General features: G+C 28.3%; 1 pseudogene; it reads left to right on the top strand.

The window, feature by feature from the left end:
• The first annotated feature begins 6,406 nt into the window (after nt 1-6,406).
• Nucleotides 6,407-8,344, top strand: LOC120090732 (sugar carrier protein C-like; annotated as a pseudogene).
• The last annotated feature ends 4,199 nt before the right edge of the window (nt 8,345-12,543 follow it).

Raw genomic sequence — 12,543 nt, 5'->3', positions numbered from 1 at the left:
TTCTATATGGTCCTTCCTGTTTAATCCAAATTCCCCTTACATTTAAATCTCATCATTTTCTTTCATTTTCTCTTTATAATTTCCATTCATCATTCTCTTTACACTTTCTTCTTCCTTTTTATTTTATTTGTTTTTGCTTTTTTCCTTTCTCTTTTATTTTTTTTTATTTCATTTTCTTTGTCTACTTTATGCTTCTTCCAATTTTCTTTTCTTTCTCTAGTGTTTGCTTCTTCTCTTTCTTCTCTTTCTTTTTTTCTTTTAAATTTTCTTTGCTTTATCCGATTTTTGTCTGTCCTTTTCATAAGAATTATAAGGTTGAGTTTTGTACCCAAGATTTGAAAGTACTCAATTCATAAATGATTTAACATCACCTAGTCAATCATCAAATTTGATTATTATTATAACGAAATATTAAATATAAATAGCAAATGAAAACGGATTTAAAAGAAACTACTTTTTCTAGTCCACAAATTTGCACCAGAAACATTTATTAAAAGTTTGAAATAAGAAACGAGAATAGTTATTAAACAGTTTATTTCTCAAAATTGAGAAATGTGAACGGATATCATATAGGCCAATAGTTTTTTTTTTTTTTTTCTTTTTATAGGACTTTTAAGAGTATGATGTCTATCAGAAATAAACTTGAAAAAGTAACGTAGATGGCCCAATGAAGCACAAATTGAAATATTTGTGTACCATAATATTTATGTATTGATAATAACAATTATTAGTGATATTAGTGATAGAACTTAGAAAGATATCGGTCATATTCATGTATTAGTGATATTGAATTTAGGTAGATATTAGTGGTAGAAGTCTATTAGTGATAAAAGTCTATTATTGATAATCATGATAAAAGTTTCTCAATAATACCACTAATAATTTTGAGTATTAATCTTTCAAAATTGAATGTCAATAATGAAAGTCTATCAGTGATAGTCATTAATATTTTCTATTATTGATAGCTTAATCTTTGATGTTTTTTTTCACAATTAATATCCACTTATAGAAGTCTATCATTGATAGCCAAATTAGTGAATTTAATTAATAAAGTTTAATCTCGAACTAAAGTGTAAGTGAAATGTCTAGAAATTATCACTACTAGCATGTTATCAGTGATATAAGCTATTAATGATATTGATAACATCTCTAATATCATGTTATCAATGATAGAAGCTATCACCAATAACTATGATGTAAGTGATATCAGTGATAGAACTTAGGTGATATCTATTTATCGATGATATCAATGATATAAATGTCTATCATTGATAGTCACTGCTAAAAGTTATCGGTGATAACCAGTGATTGAAGTTATCAATGATAGTCATAGTTATCAGTGATATCCATGTATTAGTGATATGACTTAGGTATATATCAATAAGATGATGATATTGATGATATGACTTAGGTAAATATCATAGATAGTAACTTATAGACCTCTTATTGATAGATTTCTATCACTTATAGCTTTAAATGTTAATTTTTGAAAGATGATAGCTTTCTTTCAAAAGTTGATAACTACTTAAAAAAGTCTATCATTGATATCTATTGATAGCATTAGGTGTTAATATTTCAACTTTGATTTCAATCAATTAAAGTATATCAATGATAACCATTGAAAATTGATAGCAACTTGAAAGGTTTTCAAGTGTTATTATTTTAAGGTTATATTCATATTTCTCAAATTGAAAACTACCACACTAATAGCAGCTATCAATGATAGCAACTAGTAGTAGCTATTAGTGGCTATCACTGATAGATGCTATCTGTTGCTATCGTTGATAAATGCTATCAATGATAGTTTTTAATTTGAGAAAACTGAAAAAAGAAGAGTGAAATAGTGGGTTGCATGAGGACTTTTTAGTACTTTACCTATATAATAATCAGTGATATTTGACACTAATTTTGTACTATATCCCTAATATGTTTATATTTGTTTTACACTTTTTTATTTTTTATTTCTTTGGGTCTGATTGTTTTTTGTGCAATCAACCCATTAATTTATACATTATATTTCAAATCTAAATTGTGGTGAAACAAATTTATATCGTCCTTAAGAATTTCATGACGACACGAGCCCACATGAGACTAAAACAAATTAGTAATTTGTGAATAATTGAACTAATTAGCCATCTTTTTATAAAACCGAGGTTGGAAAATTGCTAGAAATAGCACATTGAAGTTTTCATTTTATAAAACTAACATCTTTTTAAAAATTCGTTCAAACAGTTTTTCTCAATTCATCTTGGATGAGATTGACCTCCGATATTTACTTAGAAAATTAACTTTTTCTCATTTATCGATTGTTGTAGCCTTTTTGGGCCTTTCCATTTATGATTGTTGTAGCCTTTTTGGGCCTTTCTATGTACATCTACAGAGATTTTGCTAATTTTTTCAAATATTATGTAATCTAAACTTATACTAAATCTTATATGTTTTCAAATTTTCTCCCAATTTGATTATCTTTACCAAATATTATATCAAAATTTTATGTAATTTTTTAAACTTTTAGCCCAATTTCTAATTTTCAAATCAATTTACCAATTATGCAAATGGATTTTTTAGATAGATCTCAAGTGTTTGATTTTGATTTTTACATTTTGGTAAAGATTAAATTTTTCAAAAAAAAAAAAAAAAGTAAGATATGAAAAATATATAAAATCTTTGTATTAATCTCATAATACTGAGATCGGTGAATTCTGGGGCAGATTAACACCCAGATTTTATATATTTTTCCTATCTTATATTTTTTTCTCTCTCTTTTTTTTTTTTTTTTTTTTTGGCAAAATTTATTCTTTTTCAAAATTTAAAAATCAAAATGTAATCATCTATCTGAAAAATATCTAATTGGTAAATTTATTTGAAAATTTTGAAATTCATATAATCGTAAAGTTTTGAAAAATTACATAAGAATTGAATATAATATTTGACAAAGATAACCGAATTTGGAGAAAATTTGAAAATATATAAGATTTGGTATAAGATTTGGGTAAATTACATAATATTTGGGAAAATCAGTTCTTTGTGTTTAATCTACAAGATGTAGGGAGAAAGGCCAAAATGACAAAAACAAACAAGTTAGAAAAGTTAATTATTTAAGTCTTGGTGGTCAATCTTGCTCGAATGAACCTAGAAAAATTGTTTGAAAAAATTTTAAAAAATGGTGCTAATTTTTGTAAGATGAAAATATCAACATGCTATTTCGACAATTTTCCATTAAAATCATATTATCCACAAAGTTAATGTAATTTCCTTTCGTTTTGCAATTTCACTAACCATGAAGATATTTTAATCGGAAGTAAACGTTTAAATTCTAAATTTGAAGGAATTTAAATATGTGACAAACAGGAATGAAGGGTTTTTAATTAGATTCGTTAATTAGATGATGATTGATTTGATTAATGATAAAAAAAAAAGTAATGGAATAATTGGTATGTCTTTTCGTATGATTGATTTGTATGCATTTTCTCATGGTATAAAAAAATTTCACGTTTTCATATAATTTTTATGTATTTTTATTCAATTGTAATTAAATATGTATATTTGGGATTTGAAGAAATTTAGAAAAGGAAGATTTTTTTGTTAAATGTTTAATTGGAAATCAAATCTAAATTTAATCATAAAAATTAAGTAATAAACATTTGCACGTGCCCCTCCGACTATCATAAAAATGGGAGATCTATAAAAGGAAAAATAAGATTGACATTGGAAAATGCAACTGTATAACTATTTTTCATAAGCAAAAGAAATTGGTTTGACATTAGAAGGGAATTTTTTTATATAGTAAAATCATGGATTTTTTTTTTCTTTTTAAACAAACATTTATGGAAATTAGCTTTTAATTCATTCTCATAAAAATTAGATAATTTACAAGGTATCGAGTTGAGGAGGTCATAATAGTTCAATCAGTATTTGGGACGTGTTAATTTTTAAGCTTATTATCCTAATCGATAACTAATATTCATAAATGTGCTAAGAATTTTTTCATATCTAGATTTCAATTATCTTTTTGGACGTTTTTAACTTTTTTATCTCCTCTCTTTTCAATCAACTTAGTGTTGATATATATATATATATATATAGTAGATTTTCGGTTTCCTTCTCTCTCACATCAATCATTAATTTTTGCTAAAACATTTTGGAGTTATTTGGTTTAAAGTTTTATAGATGGGGATATGATGTCTATGAATAAGATGTTTGGGAATTAAAGATGATTCTATTGGGTTATGGAGGAGAAATGCATCACAATTTTATAAATAAAAATTTAACTAATACTAGTTTATTAACTAAATATATTTAAGATATTGTTAATTAATTAGTTAATAATTTATGTAAATAAATAATTTTAATCATTTAATAATTTTTTAATTGTAAAAATAATTTAAGTAAATATTTTAATAAGTTATTATTGATTTATTAAAACAAATAATTATATTAAGTTTATTAAACTAACATTAATTAATTAACTATATTCAAAATAAAATTATAAATAAGCCAACAAGAGCGGAGCTCAACTGGCATACTTTTCATACTATCAACCTCCCGTTTTAGATAAGAAAAAGAAAATCTTTATATGTGGGAAATGAGGGCATTTGCTCCAACCAAACGATCAGGTGTTTAGGTCTCAAACTTGGGGTGAGTTGAGTATGCTATAGCCTACAATCTACACCATAGTGATTAAAATATATATATAAAAAAATACTAAAAAAACTCTCTCTCCAATGTTTCTAATAACTCTAACAGGCAATTCTAGCAAAGACCACTTTTAACGCCTAGTTTCTGTGGTGACCGCCCCTGACGACAAGCAATTTTAGTAATGATCACCTTCGATGATTACATTCAATGGTCAACTCTATTGACTGCCTATGCAATCAACTTTGATGGCTAACTCCAATGAAGAACACCATTGACCCCCAATTTCGACACTAGCTCCAACGACTCTTTTCGGCGGCCAACTTCCAACGATCACATTCGACAACCAATTCATAATGTTTAATAGTATAATGTCATGGTAATTTGGCATCAATAGATACACTGTTTAAGTATAATAAATCAAACAATCTTACATATAAAAACAAATTTGAAACCAATTTGTATAACATTTTGAAACATGAGAACCAAATAGAAACTAGACACAAAACCTATAGAATAAAAAAATATTTCTTCTCTTTCTTTCATACTATTATTTTATTAATTTAATTCTTACAAAAAAATGAAACCAATGAAATTAAATAAATCCTCAAACTCATAAATTTTAATTGTTAAAATTGGAGTGTATGAATTAGGGGTGATCATTGAAATTGCTAAAATCGAACTAAATTCTAAATCTAAACGAAACTGAATTAATTTGGTTCGATTCGATTTGATATGTTTTCAAATCAAATTATTTCCGTTTGGTTCAGTTCCAAATTTGAAAATCGATTTGAAACCGAACCGAACCATTTTTTTTAATAAATATATTAAAAATAATATATATATATATATATAATTTAGAAAATATGAAAAACATAAAAATAAAAATAAAAATAATAAAATATAAACTGTGAAACTGAACCGAACTACTTATAATTTAGAAAATATGAAAAAACATAAAAAAAATTTTTTAAAAAAAACAAAAAAACAGTGAAACCGAACATGTGGTTTGGTTCGGTTTCAGAAAATAAACTTTTCAAAATTTGTGGTTCGATTCAATTTGAACTCCAAATCGAATTGAACCGAATCGTCCACCTGTAGGAAAAATAGATAAAAAAAAAACAAAAAAAATCTAAGAAAATAATTATTTTTCAGACTTTAAAATATAAGAAGAAAATAAACTTCGATATAAAACTTATTACAACTTACAAGTTTATTAGTAAATTTGATTGACATAAAAATATATATTTTGGTTTTTGAAGATTAATATATTGAAACTTATTAGCATGTCAATTGAAAACAATTGATATTAATGTTGAATTGGTTGGATTTTGCTTATAAAAAAAATTAAATCTAGTTGAGTAATATATTTCCATGTCTAATATATATCATATCACAACAAAACAACAATTTAATCCTTAATCAACTTTTTGTTAACAAAATTAAATACCATTTTTTTTCGAAAATTTTAATATATTAAAAGATAAACCCAAAAAAAAAAAAATTACTTAAAACATGGGTCAACTCATCTTTTTATACTAATATATGATTTATATCCTCAAGTGTACTTTTTTTTTTAATAAGAGTAGTAGTAATAGTAGTAGTACTAATAATAATAAATAATAATCTCGATTTTTTTAAAAAATAAAATTTCTCTTATGTGATAAGGAATAAGAAACATATTTTTAATCATAATCATATAATTTCCCCTAATCTAACCTTCCACCTATACAAGGATTTTGATTTTGGGTTAGGAAACGGATTCCTAACAATGCAGGGAAATGTTTATGTATATATTCTCGTATTGATCACTTTTTTTCATTCACCAAAATCACTTTCTTTCCATCAACCATATTTCCTTTCAAGTACTTCTATTTTCCAATTTTTTGCTCTTTAAACTCAGCAACCAAGATGGCCGACAGTGGGTTTGAGCGAGGGCGGCGGGATAAAGAACTATCCCGGAGAGCTTACTTGTTATGTGCTAATGACTTGTATTGTTGTTGTCCTGGGTGGACTCATCTTTGGTTGCGACATTGGTATTTCTGGTAATTATTTATCCTCTTATCTTTTTTATTATTCTCTTATTTTTCTTTCTCCTTATAGTCTTCGCTCATTCCATTTTACTTTTTGTTTTCGTTGATTAGGTGGTGTCACCTCCATGGCTCCATTTTTGCAAAGATTTTTCCCATCTGTTTATCAGAAAGAAGTTCTAGATACTTCTACCAATCAATATTGTAAGTTTGACAGTCTTACACTCACCATGTTTACTTCTTATCTTTATTTGGCTGCTCTTTTGGCATCTTTTGTAGCCGATTGGATCACCAAAACTTTTGGTAGTAAGAAGTCCATGCTTCTTGGTGGCTTTGTATTCTTAGTTGGTGCTATCATTAATGTTGTTGCTCAAAATATCGCCATGCTCATCGTTGGACGTATTTGTTTAGGCATTGGTGTTGGGTTTTCACTTCAATCTATTCCACTTTATGTTTAAGAGATGACTCCATCTAAATATCGAGGTTCTCTTAATGTTGTTTTTTAACTTTCCATTACAATTGGTATTCTAGTGGCTAATTTTGTCAATTATGATACTGCTAATATTTATGGTGGATGGGGTGGAGGGTACATTTGGATGGTGCAGTCGTGCCTGCATTATTTATCACTATCTCAACTTTATTCCTTCCGGATATTTTAAACTCAATGTTAGAAAGGGGCGAAGTTGAGAAGGCAAGAGCCATGCTCCAACGCATTCGTGGTGTGTCTAAGAAGGACGTAGAAGCAGAATTTCAAGATATTGTGGCAGCAAATATGGCTGCTAAAGCAGTGAAAATGCTTGGAAAAATTTGAGAGAGAGACAAAATAGACCACCACTAGTAATGTCGATTCTAATTCCATTTTTTCAACAATTGACTGGTATCAATATGGTCATGTTCTATGCTCCTATGCTGTTCAAGACTATTGGTTTTGGAGACAATGCTTCTTTTCTTTCATCTGTCATTACTGGTGGTATTAATACTCTTGCAACTTTTGTATCTGTCTATGACACTGATAAGTGGGGAAGAAAGATTCTTTTCTTGCTAGGTGAAATCATCATGTTCATTTTTCAGGTGATTAATTTTTTTTTCTTTAGTTTATTAGTTTTATTTAACTATTAAAATAATTAAAGTTATTTTATCTACATATTTTTATTTGGTTTCCTAAAACAAAATTTAGCCAATAATATATTTTATCTTTGGATTATTTTGATTTTGATAAAAAAGAAATGACATTTGTAGGTTTTGGTTACTGTGTTTATTGCTTGAAAATTTGGAGTTTCTAGTGAAGTTGCTTTTCTACCTAAATGGTATGTCAAGTGTCGTGGTATTGTTCATCTACATTTATGTTCAAGCCTTTGCATGGTCTTGGGGGCCTTTGGGATGGTTGATCCCAAGTGAAATTTTTCCACTCGAGATTCGATCGACCGCTCAAAGTGTAACAGTCTCAGTGAATATGTTCTTTACTTTTTTTATTACCCAGATCTTCCTCACCATACTTTGTCATATGAAATTTAGATTGTTTTTTTCTTTGCTTTCTTCGTGCTCTGATGACCCTATTCGTCTATTTCTTCTTACCGGAGACAAAGGATATCCCTATTGAAGACATGTCCTGTGTTTGGAGACAACATTGGATTAGATATATGCCTCAACAACTTGTTAAATTCCATCCTCAAGCTTAGGATTTGAAGTCTCAACCTCATTACTATCATTGTTTTTTTTTTCCTTTTCTTCTACCCTAATACTTTACTGCGTTAGCCCTTTAGTTTTAATCTCATGGAATAAAAATTTCTTTTCCAAGTTTAAATTCTACTTTCTTTGTTGTTAATGCCACTATGAATTTATGGTCTATTTTCTTTTCTGTAGAATAACATAACGCTTAAAAGTAAATTTTTCATAAACTATTATGTTCTGTAAATTCTCCAAGAGTCCTTTACTTATTCAATATATTTTCTCTCAAGAAACAATTCAAATTGACTGAAAATTTTATTGAAAGCGAATAAATCAAACTATCCAAAATATCTTTAATCTTGAAATCAAATTTATACAAATGGAACGAATTAATTAATTTAAACAAATTGAACTAATTAATCCTTCAATCATTGACTGAGAAGAGTTATCTAGAGACACTCCAATATAATATAAGAAGATAAAAATATAGAGACGGTCGTGAACTTGAAGAGCACAACAAAACATGGATACCAATTAAAATATAATATAATTAATAAATATAAAAATAAATTAAACAAAATATATAAATAAACAAAATATAAAATAAGAAATTTCTCTAAATTCTCTCATTTCTCCATTTTTCATGAACTTTGTCTAATGTCTATTTTCCAAAATCCACCAAATGCCACTATTTATAGGTAATTTGGCTAGTAGCAGATAGATTACATGGACACTAATAATGTGTAATGTTTGCACAACACTTGGGAAATGGGGCATGACACATAATCAGATATAAAGCATGGGCATCTAATAGACATCTATTATCATAATATTTATAATAGAGACAAAAAATAAAGAGGAAAAAAAGAGTGAACTTTAATATAGAAAAAAAGATAAATAAAATCCAATGAGTTTATGGGTCTTCCAATCAAATGTGACGAAGAAAAATACTATGTGCATCCTAGATTGCATCTATTCTATTCAATCTAATATTTTAGTCTATGATTTTTAATTTAAATTTCAAATTTTGTAATTTGTCAATTTTAACTCTAAACTTTCAACAATTTTAACTTTAATAAATGTATCAATTTACGATTAAATTTTGTTTCAATCACTATTAAAAAGCTTTCCTATACATACCTAAACTCATGTGTCCCACCATGATTGTTACAATTTTTTTTTACAAAAAAAAAGTAAAATGATTTCTGATCGGGTGACCACAATCATGAAAATCACAAATCAGACTCTTGAAAGTAGGACCCACACTGAAATAAATAGACTCTTGTATTCCCTTTAAAAATGTTATAGTGAGTCTACTATAATTTCAATTATATTTTTTGAATAAATAATAAATAAATACCTATCTTAAAATAATATATGACTTTGAACATGTGTGAGAACTCTTTAAACTAAACTTATTTGTAATTAACATTTTGATTGAAAAAAAAAAAAAACAAAACAAAAAAGAAATAATATTTTTTTGATTCACTTTAGTTTTTATTTGATCCCCGAGTTTTAAAATGTTACACATTTACCCCTTAAGTTAAAAAATTTCACAAAATGACCCAAAAACTAAAAACTTTTCTACCAATGACTTCTTCTTAAAAACTTTTCTACTATTGACCTTTTGTGCATGTGAAATTCCAAAATTATCTCCAATTTTAAAAAGCCTTCAGACCAAAGCCTTCCATCTTCTTCCTTCAACTATTTCTCAAACATTCATGCAATATGTATTCCATGCAATACCAACATTCCACCAAAACATTTATTCCTAACTAATATTCTGCCAATAGCATTGGTATGAACAGAATGAAAGGTCACCCCAGTATTCACTTTCTGTCGAACTCCCCACGAAATTCTTCCATTGTTTTCTCGAACTGTTCTCTCAAAGTTTCAGTTCAACATCCTTGTCGATCGCTTTCATCGTCAGATTCAGAAATAGAGAGAATGTAAGTGATATTCTACAATATTTCTTGTCCCAGATCGCTTTCGTAATAAGTGTTGTTTAGCATTAAATCAACTATCGTATAGTAATATATACACAATTGTTCATTAATATATAAATGATCGTTCATGAATTATTAGACGATCGTGTAATAAGTTATAAACAATCGTGTAGTAATTTATAAACGATCATGTAGTAATTTATAAATGATCATGTAGTACTATATAAACAATCATTCAAAAATTTATATACGAACACATATACAATACTAAGCAAACACTTATAAATAGTTAGGCGATCACTTACCAATTACTGGGCAATTTCTTAAACTTTTATGGGACATTGCTTAAGATTTGCTGATCGCATTACAAATCAATTACGGTACTTCGCATCTTTGTACGATTTGGTGAGGATTGAGATGAGTCCAAAAGAAATTATGTTGGAGATCATATGAAAGGGCTGAAAGTCAGAAACGATATAACAGTCAGTGAATTGTGAGTATTATGTACTAACGACTAAATATCGATCCGGATATGTTTGATATACACATCTAATATTGTTACAATTTATTGGTCTCCAGCTCCCCTAATTGACATAATCGATGATTAAGACCTTAACTTTTTTTTTAGAAGGAAGTGATGCATCCTGGATACCATTATTTGTCTCAGTTACACCTTGCGAAAGTCATGGAGTGCACACAAACGATATGTACCAATATTGCAATCCAACCGATCAACCTATTTCAACCAGTCAAAACTTTGGGTTTGCAATTATTCCAACACATAATATTCACACCATGTCTTCACTGGATGATCATATTTAGCCATGTAACTTAGGGGATGATCGAAGTGAAGCTTGGTTTGGTCACAACAATGAACCCAGATGTACTTCACAGTTTGATACTAAACATGGATATGGACAATCTTCAGGACCACAAATTTCTCCAACACCATACATCCATATTCCAACCTCACCTGCTCCCATCCTACCAGTTGTGATGCATTTAGTTCAAAAGCATTCCACTGTTCCAACCCAATCATTTGTAAATATACCCAAACCATTAGAGAGCCCATCGTATGACGACCGCATCACAATACCTCATGACTGTCTAAATGACGAGGATATATAGGTCAGTCAAATTTTCTTTCTGAAATATGATTTATTAGTTAAATTATCAATGCTTGCAATAAAAAAAAACTTTGACTACCATGTAAAAAAATCAACAAAGAGCTTGCTAACTATCCGATGTTTGGTTGAGGAATGCAAATGGAGGGTCCATGCAAAAAAATGAAAGAAAGTGATTCCTTCAATGTGAAGAAATATACTAGCAAACATACATGTTCTCTTGAAATGAGAATGGGTAGCCATCGACAAGAAAAAAGTTGGATTAGTGGACACTTAATCAAGTCCAAATACGAACAAGTTGGTCGAACATACTGCCCGAGGGATATAATTGAATATGTCCGACAAGATTATGGAGTGAACATTTTAGAGTTAAACAACATGCACCGGAAGTATCAAGGATGCATAAGCATTCTAATTCACTAATTTTGACAAAAACTAAAGCATGTTGTTCATAAAAATGGGTTTTCAGAACATACCTTTGAAGAATTCTTCAAGAAAATCGTCTGTTCAGCTGCTGTCTTCACTTCATATCAACGTGAACCACCTCAAAGCCTTCCCTACTATGCTCTTGGAGCTTTAAGCAAAGTTGTGGGACTCAAGAACAGCTTGTAGATGTTGAGAAACAAGGGAAGCTCACAGCAGCAAGTTGAAGAAGACAACTTCTTTTTCACCACGATTTCTTTCTCAAAATTCTGTATTCTTCTATATTCATCTCCTTCTCCAACAACTCCAATATTCTTTATATATCAAGATGAACATGCAAAGAGATGGAGTGTATGACTTGCAGCTCATGCTTGGAAATCAAGGTAGAGAAGTTCATGATTTGTGTGTAAGCATAAAAGATGATGATTATAGAAAAACCTCTTTTTCCATTATGTAAAATCCATGGAAACAGATTTCTATTCTATTTTTAAAATACAAAATGACTTTTAAATCATTTTAATTTAAAATTTGATTTTCTTAAATTAATTTCATAAATTAATTAATTTAATATCAAATATTAAATTAATTTTTGCACAATAATCATCTTTATATATTTAAATCATATTTAAATATTTATTCTCTTGTTCCGTTTAATTTGAATGTTTCAAATTAATTTCTCAAGCTACCCTAAATCATACCCAGAGCTAGTAGGGGGAC

The sequence above is a fragment of the Benincasa hispida genome, chromosome 11 (genome assembly GCF_027475165.1).
Source record: "Benincasa hispida cultivar pf3 chromosome 11, pf3_genome.v1.1, whole genome shotgun sequence".
NCBI lineage: Eukaryota > Viridiplantae > Streptophyta > Magnoliopsida > Cucurbitales > Cucurbitaceae > Benincasa > Benincasa hispida.
The sequence above is the reverse complement of the archived record's forward strand: the minus strand, read 5'-3'. Positions and strand labels throughout refer to the sequence as shown.